Source organism: Stegostoma tigrinum, chromosome 3, assembly GCF_030684315.1.
Source record: "Stegostoma tigrinum isolate sSteTig4 chromosome 3, sSteTig4.hap1, whole genome shotgun sequence".
NCBI classification, from domain to species: domain Eukaryota; kingdom Metazoa; phylum Chordata; class Chondrichthyes; order Orectolobiformes; family Stegostomatidae; genus Stegostoma; species Stegostoma tigrinum.
The window spans coordinates 36,585,385-36,598,281 of NC_081356.1; the positions used below are offsets into that span (position 1 = coordinate 36,585,385).

A 12,897-nucleotide genomic window follows, 5' to 3' on the forward strand; every position below is an offset into this window, starting at 1 on the left:
AAGGATGGCTGATTTCCTTACTCAAAGGACGTTAATGAACCAGGTTGGTATTTATGAAAATCAACAGTGGTTAAGTGGTTACCATTAGGCCAGCTTTTAATTCCAGATTTCTTTTTGTTGAATTCAAAATTTCAGCACTTAGATGGTCCAATTTGTTTGTCTTTGCATGAATGGTATATCCTTTTAGTTATTATTTTCGATGGACTCATTACTTGAAGAAGCATCAACACGCAGAATCCTATTATTACAATATTGACTACATCCTTTCATGGAGAAAAGCACCACATAAATTTGTCTTTAGAACTGGTAAAATGCTTGACCATTTCATCAGAGCAGAAACATGACAGAGGTCTCTTCTAGAGTGCAAAGTTGAGGGGAGTGGTAAGAAAGATCAACCTAAGAGTATTTGGATAATGGTTATCATAGAATGGTGGCAGATAAGCAACAATGCATGTGTGAGGGTACCCAGTGCAAAAAAAGACATGCATGGCATACTTTAACAGCAGATCTCTTGGCAGAAGTAGCTTCAAGCAGCAGCAGGTAAAATGCTGAATAAAGCATCTTCGGCACTGCCTCAACAAAATGACATAACTCAAGACCTGCAAACAGTCATCTCTCCACCCTATCAGCACAACAGTTCCAGCTCCAGCCTCTGCATCAAGACAATTGCAACTTTTTCTTGGCTGAACCTGGAATGGTCCCTTGCTGACATACTTGTATCATTCACTGCCACTGGAGAGGTGCCAGAAGGCTGGAAGCCTGCTATCGTAGTGCTATTATTTTAGAAAGGTAGTAGAGAAAAGCCAGGGAACTATTGAATGATGAGCCTGACATCAGTGTTGTACAAGTTTTTTTGGAGGGGACCCTGAAGGTCAGGATTTACATGTATTTGGAAATGAAAGGACTGATTAAGGGTGGCCAACATGGCATTTTCCATAGGAAATCGTGTATCATTTATTTGAGTTTTTTTGAAGAAGTAATGAAGAGGATTGATGAAGGCAGAGTGGTGGACATGCTCTATCTAACTTCAACAAGGTTCCTCATGGTAGACTGGTTGGCAAGGTCAGATCACATGGAATACGGGGAGAACTAGCCATTTGGATACAGAATTGGCTTGAAGATAGGAGACAGAAGGTGGTGGTGGAGGGTTGCTTTTCAGACTCGAGGCCTGTGACCAGCAGTGTGCCAGAAGGATCAGGGCTGGGCCCACTGTTTTTGTCATTTATATAAATGACTTGGATGTGAACACAGGGAGTATGGTTAGTAAGTTTGTAGATAACATGAACATGGGTGGTAGGGTGGACAGCAAAGATTACCTCAGGATACAGAGATTGGATAGGCTGATGGGCCAATGAGTAGCAGATGGAGTTTAATTTAGATAAATGTGAGGTGCTGAATTTTGGAAAGGCAAATCAGCGCTGGACTTACACACTTAATGGTAAGTTCCTAAGGGGTATTGCTGAATAAAGAGACCTTGGAGTATAAGTTCATAGTTCCTTGAAAATGGAGTCACAGGTAGACAGGATAGTGAAGAAGGTGTTTGGTATGCTTCCTTTTATTGGTCAGTGCACTAAGTATAGGAGCTGGGAAGCCACATTGCAGCTGTTCAGGACATTGGTTAGGCCACTATTGGAATACTGCGTGCAATTCTGGTCTCCCTGCTATAGGAAAGATGTTGTTAAACTTGAAAGGTATCAGAAAAGATTTACAAGGATGTTGCCAGGTTTGAAGGATTTCAGCTAAAGGGAGAGGCTGAATAGGTTGGGATTATTTTCCCTGGAGCATCAGAGGCTGAGAGGTGGCCTTATAGAAGTTTATAAAATCATGAGGCACATAGATAGGGTGATCAGCTAAGGTATTTTTTCCAGGGTAAGGGAAACCAAAACTAGAGGAAATAGGTTTTAGGTGAGAGGGGAGAGATTTAAAAGGGGCTTAAGGAGCATTTTGTTTTCCACAGAGTGAAATACATGTAGGGAATGAGTTGTCGGGGAAGTGGTGGAGGATGGTATAATTACAACATTTAAAAAGCATCTGGACAGGTATATTAATAGGAAGGGTTTAGAGGGATATAGACCAAAAGCTGGCTAATGAGATTGGATTAATTTAGGAAATCTGGTCAGCATGAACAAGTTGGATCAAACAGTCCATTTCTGTGCTGTATATCTCAATGACTCTATGACTAAAAACTTCAATAGGTTGTCCTCAATGCATCAAAACTTCAAGTGCCTTACAATAAATAGGATTTTAATTTGCAAATGTGGGTTATATTCAAATCCTTGAGATGGAAATGGGGCATTTTAAAATGACTTGCAAATGAATCAAGGGTGACATGAGAGGAAAGAAAATCTTCTTGCGCAATGAATAGTTAAGATATGAGATGCCTGGAAATATGGTGAATGGAGGTAAATTGAGGCATTCAGGAGGAGATTGGATAACCGCTTGGATAGACATGGTGTGTAAGTATGTGGAGAAATGGCAGGAGATTTGCACTACATAGTAGAACCAGTATAATGGGCCATATGGCTTCCTTCTGCAGCATAGCAATTCCACCATTCAAAGCTTCATTAACACATACTGAGCTAGGTGCTGACTGGCCCTACTGCTGGATGGAAGCAAAATGATGCTGTGTAGAACAAACACAGTTTATTCATCCCATTTCTGCTCTCAATAGCCAGCACCTATGATGGAAAATTCTAACCAATGGACTGTCAGTAGTCATTCCTGAATCAAGCAGGAATTGATGTGTAGATCAGTGTCCTACAACATTTCCCACACCTTGATGGTCAGTTTATGATCTTCATTTCCTGTGTCGTTTCACTTGGTGGTATGACAAGAAAAAAGCCCAGTGAGTAGGCTTCTGTCCGTTCTTTTTTAAGGCTGGTGGACATGCACCACAGAAACTACTCAGGCCATTGAATTTCCAAAATGCAGAAGGGTACCACTTGAGGGTGTAAAAAAAATAGATTGAGAAGGTGTACCAGGTTTTCCGCTCAGACCCAAAAGGTGATGCAGCAGAAAGGGTCAGAAATGACAGTCAGTAAAATGTACAGACATAAAATTAACAAGATAAAGCAAGGAAGATAAGCAGATGGAAAAAATATTGATTTTGATGAGTGGAAAAACTGAAACTGTGGATTCAATTTTAACTCATGCACAACTCATCCACTTGCAGAGTTAAATTTTGTTCTGAGACGAATGCCACATCGAGCTGTTGAGAAATCTGTGTTCACCTGTGGAGTTTCTGTTTGCCCATTAGAGGACATACAATTATTCTTCCTTTTAAGCATCCTAGCCACCCAAGCTCACTGCTTCCATGTGAGAGGTAAACTAACGTTCAGGGACATTTTAGTAAGTGAACAGTAATTCAGTCAGCAAAATACTTTCTCTTGCCATCACTGGGCTATTCATTTAGGCATTGACATACAAAGTAAAGTGGAACTAAGTGGGGTAATTTGCTGTGCCTAGGAACAGGTATATCCCTCCAAAGCTCTGTTTTTGTTAAAGATTCGGTGAACAATGATCAATTGTGAGGTGAAGCATAGATTCAACTGTTGAGTTCTCAATCCAGTTAAAAAAAGGTTGGCATCATTTTGAGATTCTGTTGTTAATATTGGGATTGAAGAAAGTCCAATGTGTCATAGAGAACGCCTTTATCTCCTCCTCCCACAAAGAAGAACAGTCACTAGTTAAAATGTGAGACAATGGTCAAGCAGAGATTTCAGTTCTCACTGGGTGGAGAGCAGATGACTGGTGCAGTTTGGTGAATAGTTTCTGTAATCGTGCATTATGTGTTAACAATTACATGGTCACAGGTCACCAGTGAAGATATTGAAGAAAGCCAAGAAGCACAATGCGAACAATAATGTGAATCAGAAAATCATCAGAAAAATTGAGAAAGGGGAAAAGGAATAAAATTAAAAGGTGGGGCTGAAGGATGACAGATGGTTCAAACAAATGACCACAATAATTACAGAAAGACTACACTGATTGTTCACAAAACCTAAATCCAGAGCAATATAAACCTGATCACAGAAATATAGGTGTGTCTCGCTTGTATTTGGTAATATTGAATCGGATTGTCTTCCAAGCTAGTGTTTGAATCAAGATGAGAAAGTTGATCTACATGAGGAGTCAAAGATAAAATGTGATAGTACACGTGAAAAACGGATTTAGGAAACGACCATCCAACCCTCTCGTGCGTTCAAGCAATCCATTAGCTTGTAGCTGGCCTGGTTGCGGTCTTATTTCAACTTTCCTGTCCGACCTCAACTCTCATGCTGTCAAAAATCTTTCAAAATCGGTCTTTGATTATATTCCGTTATCTGCCTCCACTGCTTTCTAGGGAAGAGAATATCACAGACTAATAACATTGAAAACAAAACCTTGTCTCACCTGTCTTAAAAAGGGAGATCTATGTCTCCTCATTCCTGTATTCCCCACGAAAGGAAATTGCTTCCCAGTACCCAAACTATCAAGCCCCTTCAAGATCTGATATGTTTCAATAAGACCATCTCGCATCCTTGTAACATATGGAGAGTAAGCCTGATGTGTTGGGCTGGTAAATAAGTTTGGTTCCAGGGAGTTCAGGTTCGAATGATCACCTACACTAGACCCTAAGATTTATTTCCTGTGTGGTGTCCCAATGTGCAGAAGCAGGTTCGTCCATGAAACACATGGCACATGTATCAACGTCCGCATGGACAGTAATTATAGCCGAACTGAAGCCCAGAAATACCCCAGTGGTTTGAACAAAAGTAATAACGAGATACACAGCGCCATTTAAACCATCCAAAATTCAACATGCTTAAAATATATCATGCAAATTGGCTGTTCATGAACTGAACTATAGTGAGTTGAGTTACCAGGAGGTTAGTCCTCTTGGGACTTGAGACTGAAATGGACGCTAACAAACGCTCAAGCATAACAAAGTGTGGAGCTGGATGAACACAGCAGGACAAGCAACATCTTGGGAGCAGGAAAGCTGACGTTTCGCGAAGGGTCTAGGTCCGAAACGTCAGCTTTCCTGCTCCTAAGATGGTGTTTGGCCTGCTGTGTTACTTGTTATCTCGGATTTTCCAGCATCTGCAGTTCCTATTATCTCTGATTAAAAAGGTTGTTATCAGCTTTGCTGAGAAACAGTCCGAATCAATGAATTTGCAAGCTTTTGGGACGCTTCCTTCAACAAGAATGACTCCCTACCATCGGTAACCCTTGCACAATGAGATGCAGCTGCAAGTTTGAATCCTCCCTCTCTGCAAGACATTCGGTACTCCCGCTGCTAAGCTGCATCAACCTGAGACAGACAGACTACGCTGAGTCACTTCCTCTTCCATATCTTGTTTGTGAGCGGGCAGCCACTATGTTTGCAGAGAGTTCTCTCAATGGCATTATTTCTTGGCGGGAGGGAACGTAATCATATATTAGAAAAAGTTAGCTTTCTGCCTTTATTCTCCCTCCCCTAATCAGGTAAAATGGCGTAATTTCTGAACAATTGCAGTTCCAGCTGTCCGCCCTGGAGATTGATATGAAACACATCACAGCGACGGAGTCTCTGGGACCAGTCCTTCACAAGTATGACTCCTGTGCCAAGTATCAGGTGTGTGGTAGCGTGGTCAGACATCAGAAACAAGAACTGCATATGGGAGGAATCTCACAAGTCGGATGGTAAGCTTAGGTTAGGGGAATGATTTCTGCCATTTAAAAACTAAATCTTGAAAACGCAGTACATCCGACAGTCATATTCCCCTGGCGCTTCCCGACAGGCAGTGTACTACACTGTAGCCAATCTCAGTTCCAATGACGGTTGCATTGAAACGATTTTTTTTAAAGAAAGCAGGCATTTGAAATTCTCGATATTTGCCTTAGCTCCTGCAGATTCATGCTGGAGTGCATTTTGTTGAAAATCGCCAGAACTGACGGTCATAGAAGTATTTTTTTCTCTTAAAAAAAGTTGTCATACCTCCTCAGTATGATACTTACTTGGCCGAGAGGCATTGAAGAAAATCCAGATTCCCCAAATAAGTTGGATAAGATTTCTAACTGGCAATGCACTCTACATAAACATAGACCCTGTCCGTATCTAAGATGATCTGTCCTCACCCACCCCGTTATATATGCACAAGACAAGCACGGTTACCGTGCGGCACGCATTCTCCAATATTCTAGGTCAGCAAGACGAGCTGCGTATGTTGGGAATGCGCAGCTCAGAGGACTGAAAGTTACCGAAACTGTTTGGAGAACGGCATTCGTTATCCCGAATCAAAACTAGACAGGCCAGGTAAAAGCGGACAATTGAACCTACGTGGTTTAAATGTGTTCCCTGCAAATAGACGGGTTAAATGCAGGACCCGCTCTGCTGCTGGTAGGAAAAAGGGAGCCCCCCTTCATTCTCTCGCAATCAAGTTAAGTGAAGCACCGTCCATTCGCATGATATAGGCGGGGCGATGAGCTCCCATAGGTACAAGACGTGAATAGTGCATTTGCTAACGTTGTCTTTTCTGCAAATGTTCTATAACTGACAATCTGGTGTATGTGTGTGTGTATGAGAGAGAGAGTTTAAAGAAAAATCCAGTGAAACTAGTGATTAATAAGAGCACCGCTATCATTCATTCCGCTACATCTTAATATGCAAAATTTGGGATGAGAGCTGAGCTGAAAGTTGACAGTTTGAAAATCAAGCTTCATTTTTTTTTACGTACTCGAATTTCTCGGCAAACCACCCGATTTGTTAACTTGCGGAAATTTAGAAAAGAAAAGAGAATATTTCTACTTACTCTGAATTTGCAATGTCGTCAATGGAGATTTCACCGCTTGGTTTTCTCAATCCCTGCTCACCGCCCTCTCTCCACCCAGATCGATGGTATCGTGGCATCAGCAGTGGGTTAAATATCAGAACCGAAAGCGACCTGCTTACCTTATTTACACCGGGTAATTGTAAACGATCTTTCCAGATCGGTTGAGATCACATTTTAAAATACGGACCAAATCGTTGCCTGAGGTCCAAGCGACATTTGTGGACTCTTTCCATGCAGTAGGTGCCAAAAATGTTGGCTCATTAACATTGATGGACTTTTTAAAACCATTACTGCTCTGGCATTAACATTTTAGTTTTGGCAGCTGTCTCTGAGCCGTTCTTAGCCTCATACAACATTATGAAAGAGAGAGAGAGAGAAAGATAGAGTGGTAGGAGAGAAATTAGGAAACTAGCCAGAATTATATTCTGTGCATCAACTTGTAAGGAACCAAATATTTATCTTTAAACAAGTTTCAGGAGGGTTTTTTTTTAACAAGGCTAATGGATGGCCAGGTCTGATTGTGTTGTGTGTGCACTGAACGCTGGACATTGAGCACTGCTCAGCGCAGCTGTGCATAAAAGGTTACGATGGATTCAGAAGTGAACGCGCCCAGCAGCGAGCGACAGAATTCAATCCAGTTTATTTTTTTAACCTAAACACTTGAGGAGAATTATGTTCACGTTGCTCCCGGCGAGGCAGTCGACAGTGCTGCAAATGTGACAGTAAAAGTGATATGTGTTTCTTCTCTACATGCTTACATAGACCCAAGTGGGTCGAATCGGGCAGCATGTACGAGCAAATGTCGAGCGAATTCTACCACAAAAGGCATTCAGAAACCTTTCTTTTCTCTCTGTTCATTTCTTTTACTGGAACTTCCAAACTGCTTTACAATAGCTTCTCATCAAAGGCAAGCTGACGAGATGCATCTTCAGAGTATTCTGAAGCAGTCAGTATTAATATCGACAATAACCGCGGCGACACACACAGGCAAACACGCACACAGAGTAGTTCTGTTTCGCTACTTACCCAAAGATACTGTTTATAATTCCACGGTCCCTGTGATAATCACCCGGAGGTAGACAACAGTTCTGGGACTGTTCCCCCTGCGCCGCTGACAGACGAGGCAGGGATGTGAGAGCAATAACGCCCTAAACTGAGCTTGGAGGACGCTTCCTTGGCTCCTTCCACTTACTGTTCCGTTGGCGCTTTCTACAGGCTCGCCATCAGAACTGAGCCCGGTGTAAGAGAAATCACACGGGGGGTTGCTTCCTCTTCCAGCTCCCTCTTTGTGAATGGATGGCGTGGAGACGGCTGCAGCATTCCACATTGATAAATCATCCTTCAATTCATCTCACGGTTAATACGCTTGTTTCCGAGGGCAAAAAAAACTTTGAGGTAATGAGCTCTGAGACACACAGTGAGAGAAGGAAAGGTGGTTGCGTTGGGGGTGGGGCTGGTTACTTAGAGCGTTTTGTCAACTGTGTATGTGCTGCATCACAGGCGCAATTCTTGGGTTCTGGCAATTACTGGTACCGTGTATGAAGTTATCCCAGAGATTAATGTCTTGTATATTCATTTGGGAACTGTCTGAATGGCCTGACTTTTTTTTTTGCTTGGGCATTTTTCCACAGGCAGGATAGAACATAAAACAGACAGATCAGTCCCTTATTTTTCTACTGCATCGTACAGTTATTTCTGAATGTTTGAAGGGGAGGGGCAGGGTCTAGAGGTACATTGTGAAAGTACGGCGGGTTTAGTGGATGACTGTCCAGGGCAGGGACTTGAAATTCCCCTGCCTTCGGAAGCTACATAGTAATGGCAAATTGCCGACTGGAATAGAAGCGCTCGAAGCCACTATAAGGGTTGCTAATTGTACCAGAAGTCACAGTGAGCATTACAGCTCCAGCAATACTACACTAAAGGAGGACATGAATTGTCGAGTAATTGGGCTTGATCACTTGCCCTCTCGGGCGACCAGTCAACCGGGGTCTTCGAGGGTGTTTGGAGCATTGAAATTGGGGGTGTTACGGCTTCAGGATCTACTTCAAGAAACCTGAAAATTAAACTCAACTCTCCTGAGTCTCATCAGTTCCAATGTTGTGTTAATGTTTGTTGTTATCACTTGCAAAACTGAGAAATGCTTATTTGTTCCATTCCAAGTCCCAAAGAAACTCTGGCGAAGAAATCAGCAAACCATCCACCGCCAAAACGCCCCTGGGTCCTAATGTGAGGCAGTCAACATATCACAGGCTTTATGGTTGCAGTGAAAGCAGGTGGTCTTCAGCATTGGTAGGGGCTGACTTCTTCTTGTGCTGTTAGATTGTGCTGACATGAATCAGATTCTGTGGTCCACTGGGGAAAGAATAGGAGCTGCAATTGCCCTGACACTCCATGGCCGAATGAATGGGAATGGTAATCACATATCAGTTAACAAATAAACAATCTGGTTTAGAAGACTAAACATATTTGAACTGCCGGCTCAGACCAGCCAAATTAATTGTGAACAATTCACAACACTCAGAGTCATAGAGCTGTACAGAACTGAAACAGACCCTTTGGTCCAACTCGTCCAAACTGACCAGATATTCTAAATGAATCTTGTCACATTTGCCAGTATTTGGCCCATATTCTTCTAAACCCTTCCTATTTGTACACCCACCCAGATGCCTTTAAATATTGTAATTGTACCAGACTCCACCACTTCCTCTGGCAGCTCATTCTATAACTGTACCACTCACTGCATGTAAAAGCTGCCACTTATGCCGATTTTAAATCATTCCCCTCTCACCTTAAACCTATGTCCTCTGACTTTGGACTCCTTGACTAGTCACCCTATCCATGCTCCTCACAATTTTATAAATTTCTGTAAGGACACCTTTCAGCCTCTGAAACTCCAGGAAAAATAGCCCCAGTCTATTCAGCCTCTCTCTACAGCTCAAACCCTCCAACCCTGGCCACATCCTTGTAAATCTTTCCTGAACCTTTTCAAGTTTAACAACATCTTTCCTGCAGGGAGGACAGAATTGTATGCAGTATTCCAAAAGTGGCCTACCAATGTCCTGTACAGCCACAACCTAACATCCTAACTCCAATACTCTGTGCACTGAGCAATAATCAACTGATTTCTGGAAGTCCTTCTCAGCATATGTTTTTCCAGCAGTAATTTGGTGTGAATATACTAACATTTGGTTTGTAATTAATGGGTGTCCATAATTTTGGAGATGATATTTCCAGCGAGAAAGTTTTAACCATCACATCTACACAGTGGACCAAGTGGTCTTCATTTATACCCAAGTTGCTAGGGTGCCATTGGCTGAGCATGTCAGACTGGTGCTCACAGATAATTAAACAAAAATAACCTGCATTTATATAGCAGCATTCTTATCCTTGGAACTCCCAAATTCCATCACAGCTCATGAATTAATTTTGATACATCATTTTTGTTTCGGCCCAAAATGTGATTGCTGATTTTGCACACTGAAAAATTTCAGAAACAGCAAATGAGATTAATGATCAAATAATTGATTCATGGCATTGATTAAGAGGAAATATTGGCACCTGGAAACATCTTTGATTTATCTGAGGAAAGTTGGAAAGTTGGTTGAGTGGAGCATAATATTTGCATAAATTGGCAAGACCACATGGCATTTTTCTGTGTTTTATATCTTATACAATTTTATATATTTTGAACATGACCATATTATGTTTTACACTTGCTTCAATGTTTCTTATCCCACAATATAACGTGTTACGTGATATATAGAGTAAGCACACCAGAACTCAGCTGTGCAAGGTTGGCTGTTCTGTTTGTGATGAATTCAAAGTTTTATGCAATAATGATCCTTAGATCACTTTGATTCAAGATAAAATGGGGTAGTGAAGACTATCATGTGATCTGTTTCACATCCTTAACAACACAAAGTTTGTGTGGCTTTGTTACTTCAGGGGTAGCGAGGCCCAGGATACGACTGACCAAGAAAAAAGGTAAACTGTTCAACGGGGTAATAAATTTAAGAACTCTGCTGAAAGACAATAAACTTTCAGTCTTCAAGTTTTTGGCCACAAGGGACAGATGGGGAGGTTTCGTGGAGTGATAAAGGCTGAATCTGGTGTGGTTAGTACAGAGAATAAGTGAACTATCAAGTAGAAATGCAAAAGGGGAGACTATCTCTTGTTGATTAGACACAACATGTAGAAATGTAAGGACTCCATATGTATTGAACTGGGTTGGATGGAGGAGCAGAGAAGAATTGCTGGAATAGGCCTTACTGCTGACATTCCATTCAGGATTTCTGTAAAAATTATTTAACAATTGATATTCTAGCTCAGTAAAACAGGAAGAAGTGAACCCATTAGAGAACTGGTTTTGGACTGGGTCCTATCAAAACTATAAGACTGCAGAGAGTGACCAGTGAAGCATAAGGTATTCCATGATGTTTGGAAACTAAATGGGAAATATATTTTTTGCAATATAGTGAATTAGTTCCTTACTAAGGATTATTTAGTGAATGAAATAAAAACAAACTGTGGATACTGGAGACCTGAAACACACAAAAACAGAAATTGCTGGAGCTGGTTTGGCTGCATCTGTGGATAGAAAACAAAGTTAAACATTTTGAATGCAGTGAAGAAGGGTCACTGGACTTCAACTGTTAACTTTTTTTCCTCCACAGATGTTGCCAGGTCTGCTGAATTTCGCAACCAATTTCTGGTTTTGTTTGGTTAATGTTGCTTTTAACTTGTTTCTTGCAGCAAAAGTCTTAAGTCTTGCACATTGGATACTTTTTGATATTGGTTACTGCAAATTCAAATATCTTGTTTGAAGTTATTGGACTCTATATAGATAATAACAGGCTCACATGGGGGATTCCTGAATACTGAATAAGGTATTCATCAGTTAGATGAGCATGGAATCACAAGCGTAAAATGTCATAAACTCAGGTAAAGAGATATTCGGAAAAGACGTTTGGATTATGCCACATGGGGAAAAAAAGACACAGCAACTATGGTTGGATACAGATCATTTGTCAAAACAACAGGAAAATCCACCATCACAATACAACAATGGCTGTACTTCAAAGTACTTCCATTGGCTATGAAGCACATTAAGATATCAAAAGGTACAATATAACTATAGGTCTTTTTTATCAAAAAGGCAGCTTGGATCTCCATTTAATTATTCATATGAATGAGAACTCCTCTGAAACAACAGCACACCAATTAGTACTACACCAAGCTCGTCAGTCTGGGTTATGTATTTAAGTTCTCAAAGAAGTTTGAATCCAAAGCTTTGCTAACTTCAAAGGCCAGCATGTTGAACTGAGCCTGGGATGGTATTGGAGCGAGGAAATGTTCCAAACTTGATGATGTTTAGAATGCATGAAGATCGTGGACCCCAGACATCAGGGTACGGGGCCAGGTAAATTAGCACAAAAATTGCAGATGACAATAGGACAAAAGGCCAAGGACAACACAGTACAGTAGTAGTGAATAGGATGAGAATGCAACATCTAAGGTACTGCTAAAAGATAGACAGGTGGAGATGAAAATTATTGAAATGTCTGGAAGATATACGGAAGATAAAATGATTCTATTGGTTACTTCTCTACAATTCTTGAATCTAATGTTTTTCCACTGTTTTATAATGATTTGGTTCTTCATTGTAGCTTGGACTACTAATCTAAACAGTTCAGTTGCCTATAAGTGTCCATTCATAAATTAGACAGCTATTTGGGGCCAATCAGAAACAGGATTTGTTTGAAATATGACGTGCACTAAATGTTTTACATTTAATCATTTCCAACATGGAAAAGAAAACATTTCCGATCCTCTGTTTATTCGTGATCAAACCTAAATAGCTCATTAGCAGCAGATAGAGCTTTGGCTGAATAATTTATTTTGCTAGTACACTGGTTACTGCAAACATGTAAAATTTACTGATGCACTTTTTTAACATAGTGGTCAATTCACCCTTTTTGGAATATAATTCTGGAAAGCAGGGCAGTGCGACTATTTGGATAGAGCATTCAAAGAGATGACACATACATTGTGGACTGAATGGTATCCCTCAGCATTACATGATTTAATGGCATGTGCCAACATG

At 41.0% G+C, this 12,897-nt stretch overlaps 1 protein-coding gene and 1 long non-coding RNA gene across 8 annotated transcripts in view; one reads left to right on the plus strand and one right to left on the minus strand.

Annotated features, from left to right (window-relative positions):
* The window catches only part of lingo2 (leucine rich repeat and Ig domain containing 2), a 933,051-nt gene extending 924,853 nt beyond the window's left edge, over positions 1-8,198 (minus strand). For 6 of the 7 annotated variants that reach the window (XR_009445446.1, XM_059644477.1, XM_059644476.1 and 3 more), the window contains exon 1: positions 7,821-8,198. The gene's annotated coding sequence lies outside the window, so the exon portion shown is untranslated. Of the gene's footprint in view, positions 1-6,913; positions 7,029-7,820 lie in introns of those variants that run through there. The other variant, XM_059644464.1, reaches the window with a different exon arrangement.
* LOC125451232 (uncharacterized) overlaps positions 7,994-12,897 on the plus strand; it is a 65,010-nt gene continuing 60,106 nt past the window's right edge. Inside the window, exon 1 of the long non-coding RNA XR_007247251.2 lies at positions 7,994-8,189. This is a non-coding gene — a long non-coding RNA (uncharacterized LOC125451232). The remainder of the gene's footprint in view (positions 8,190-12,897) is intronic.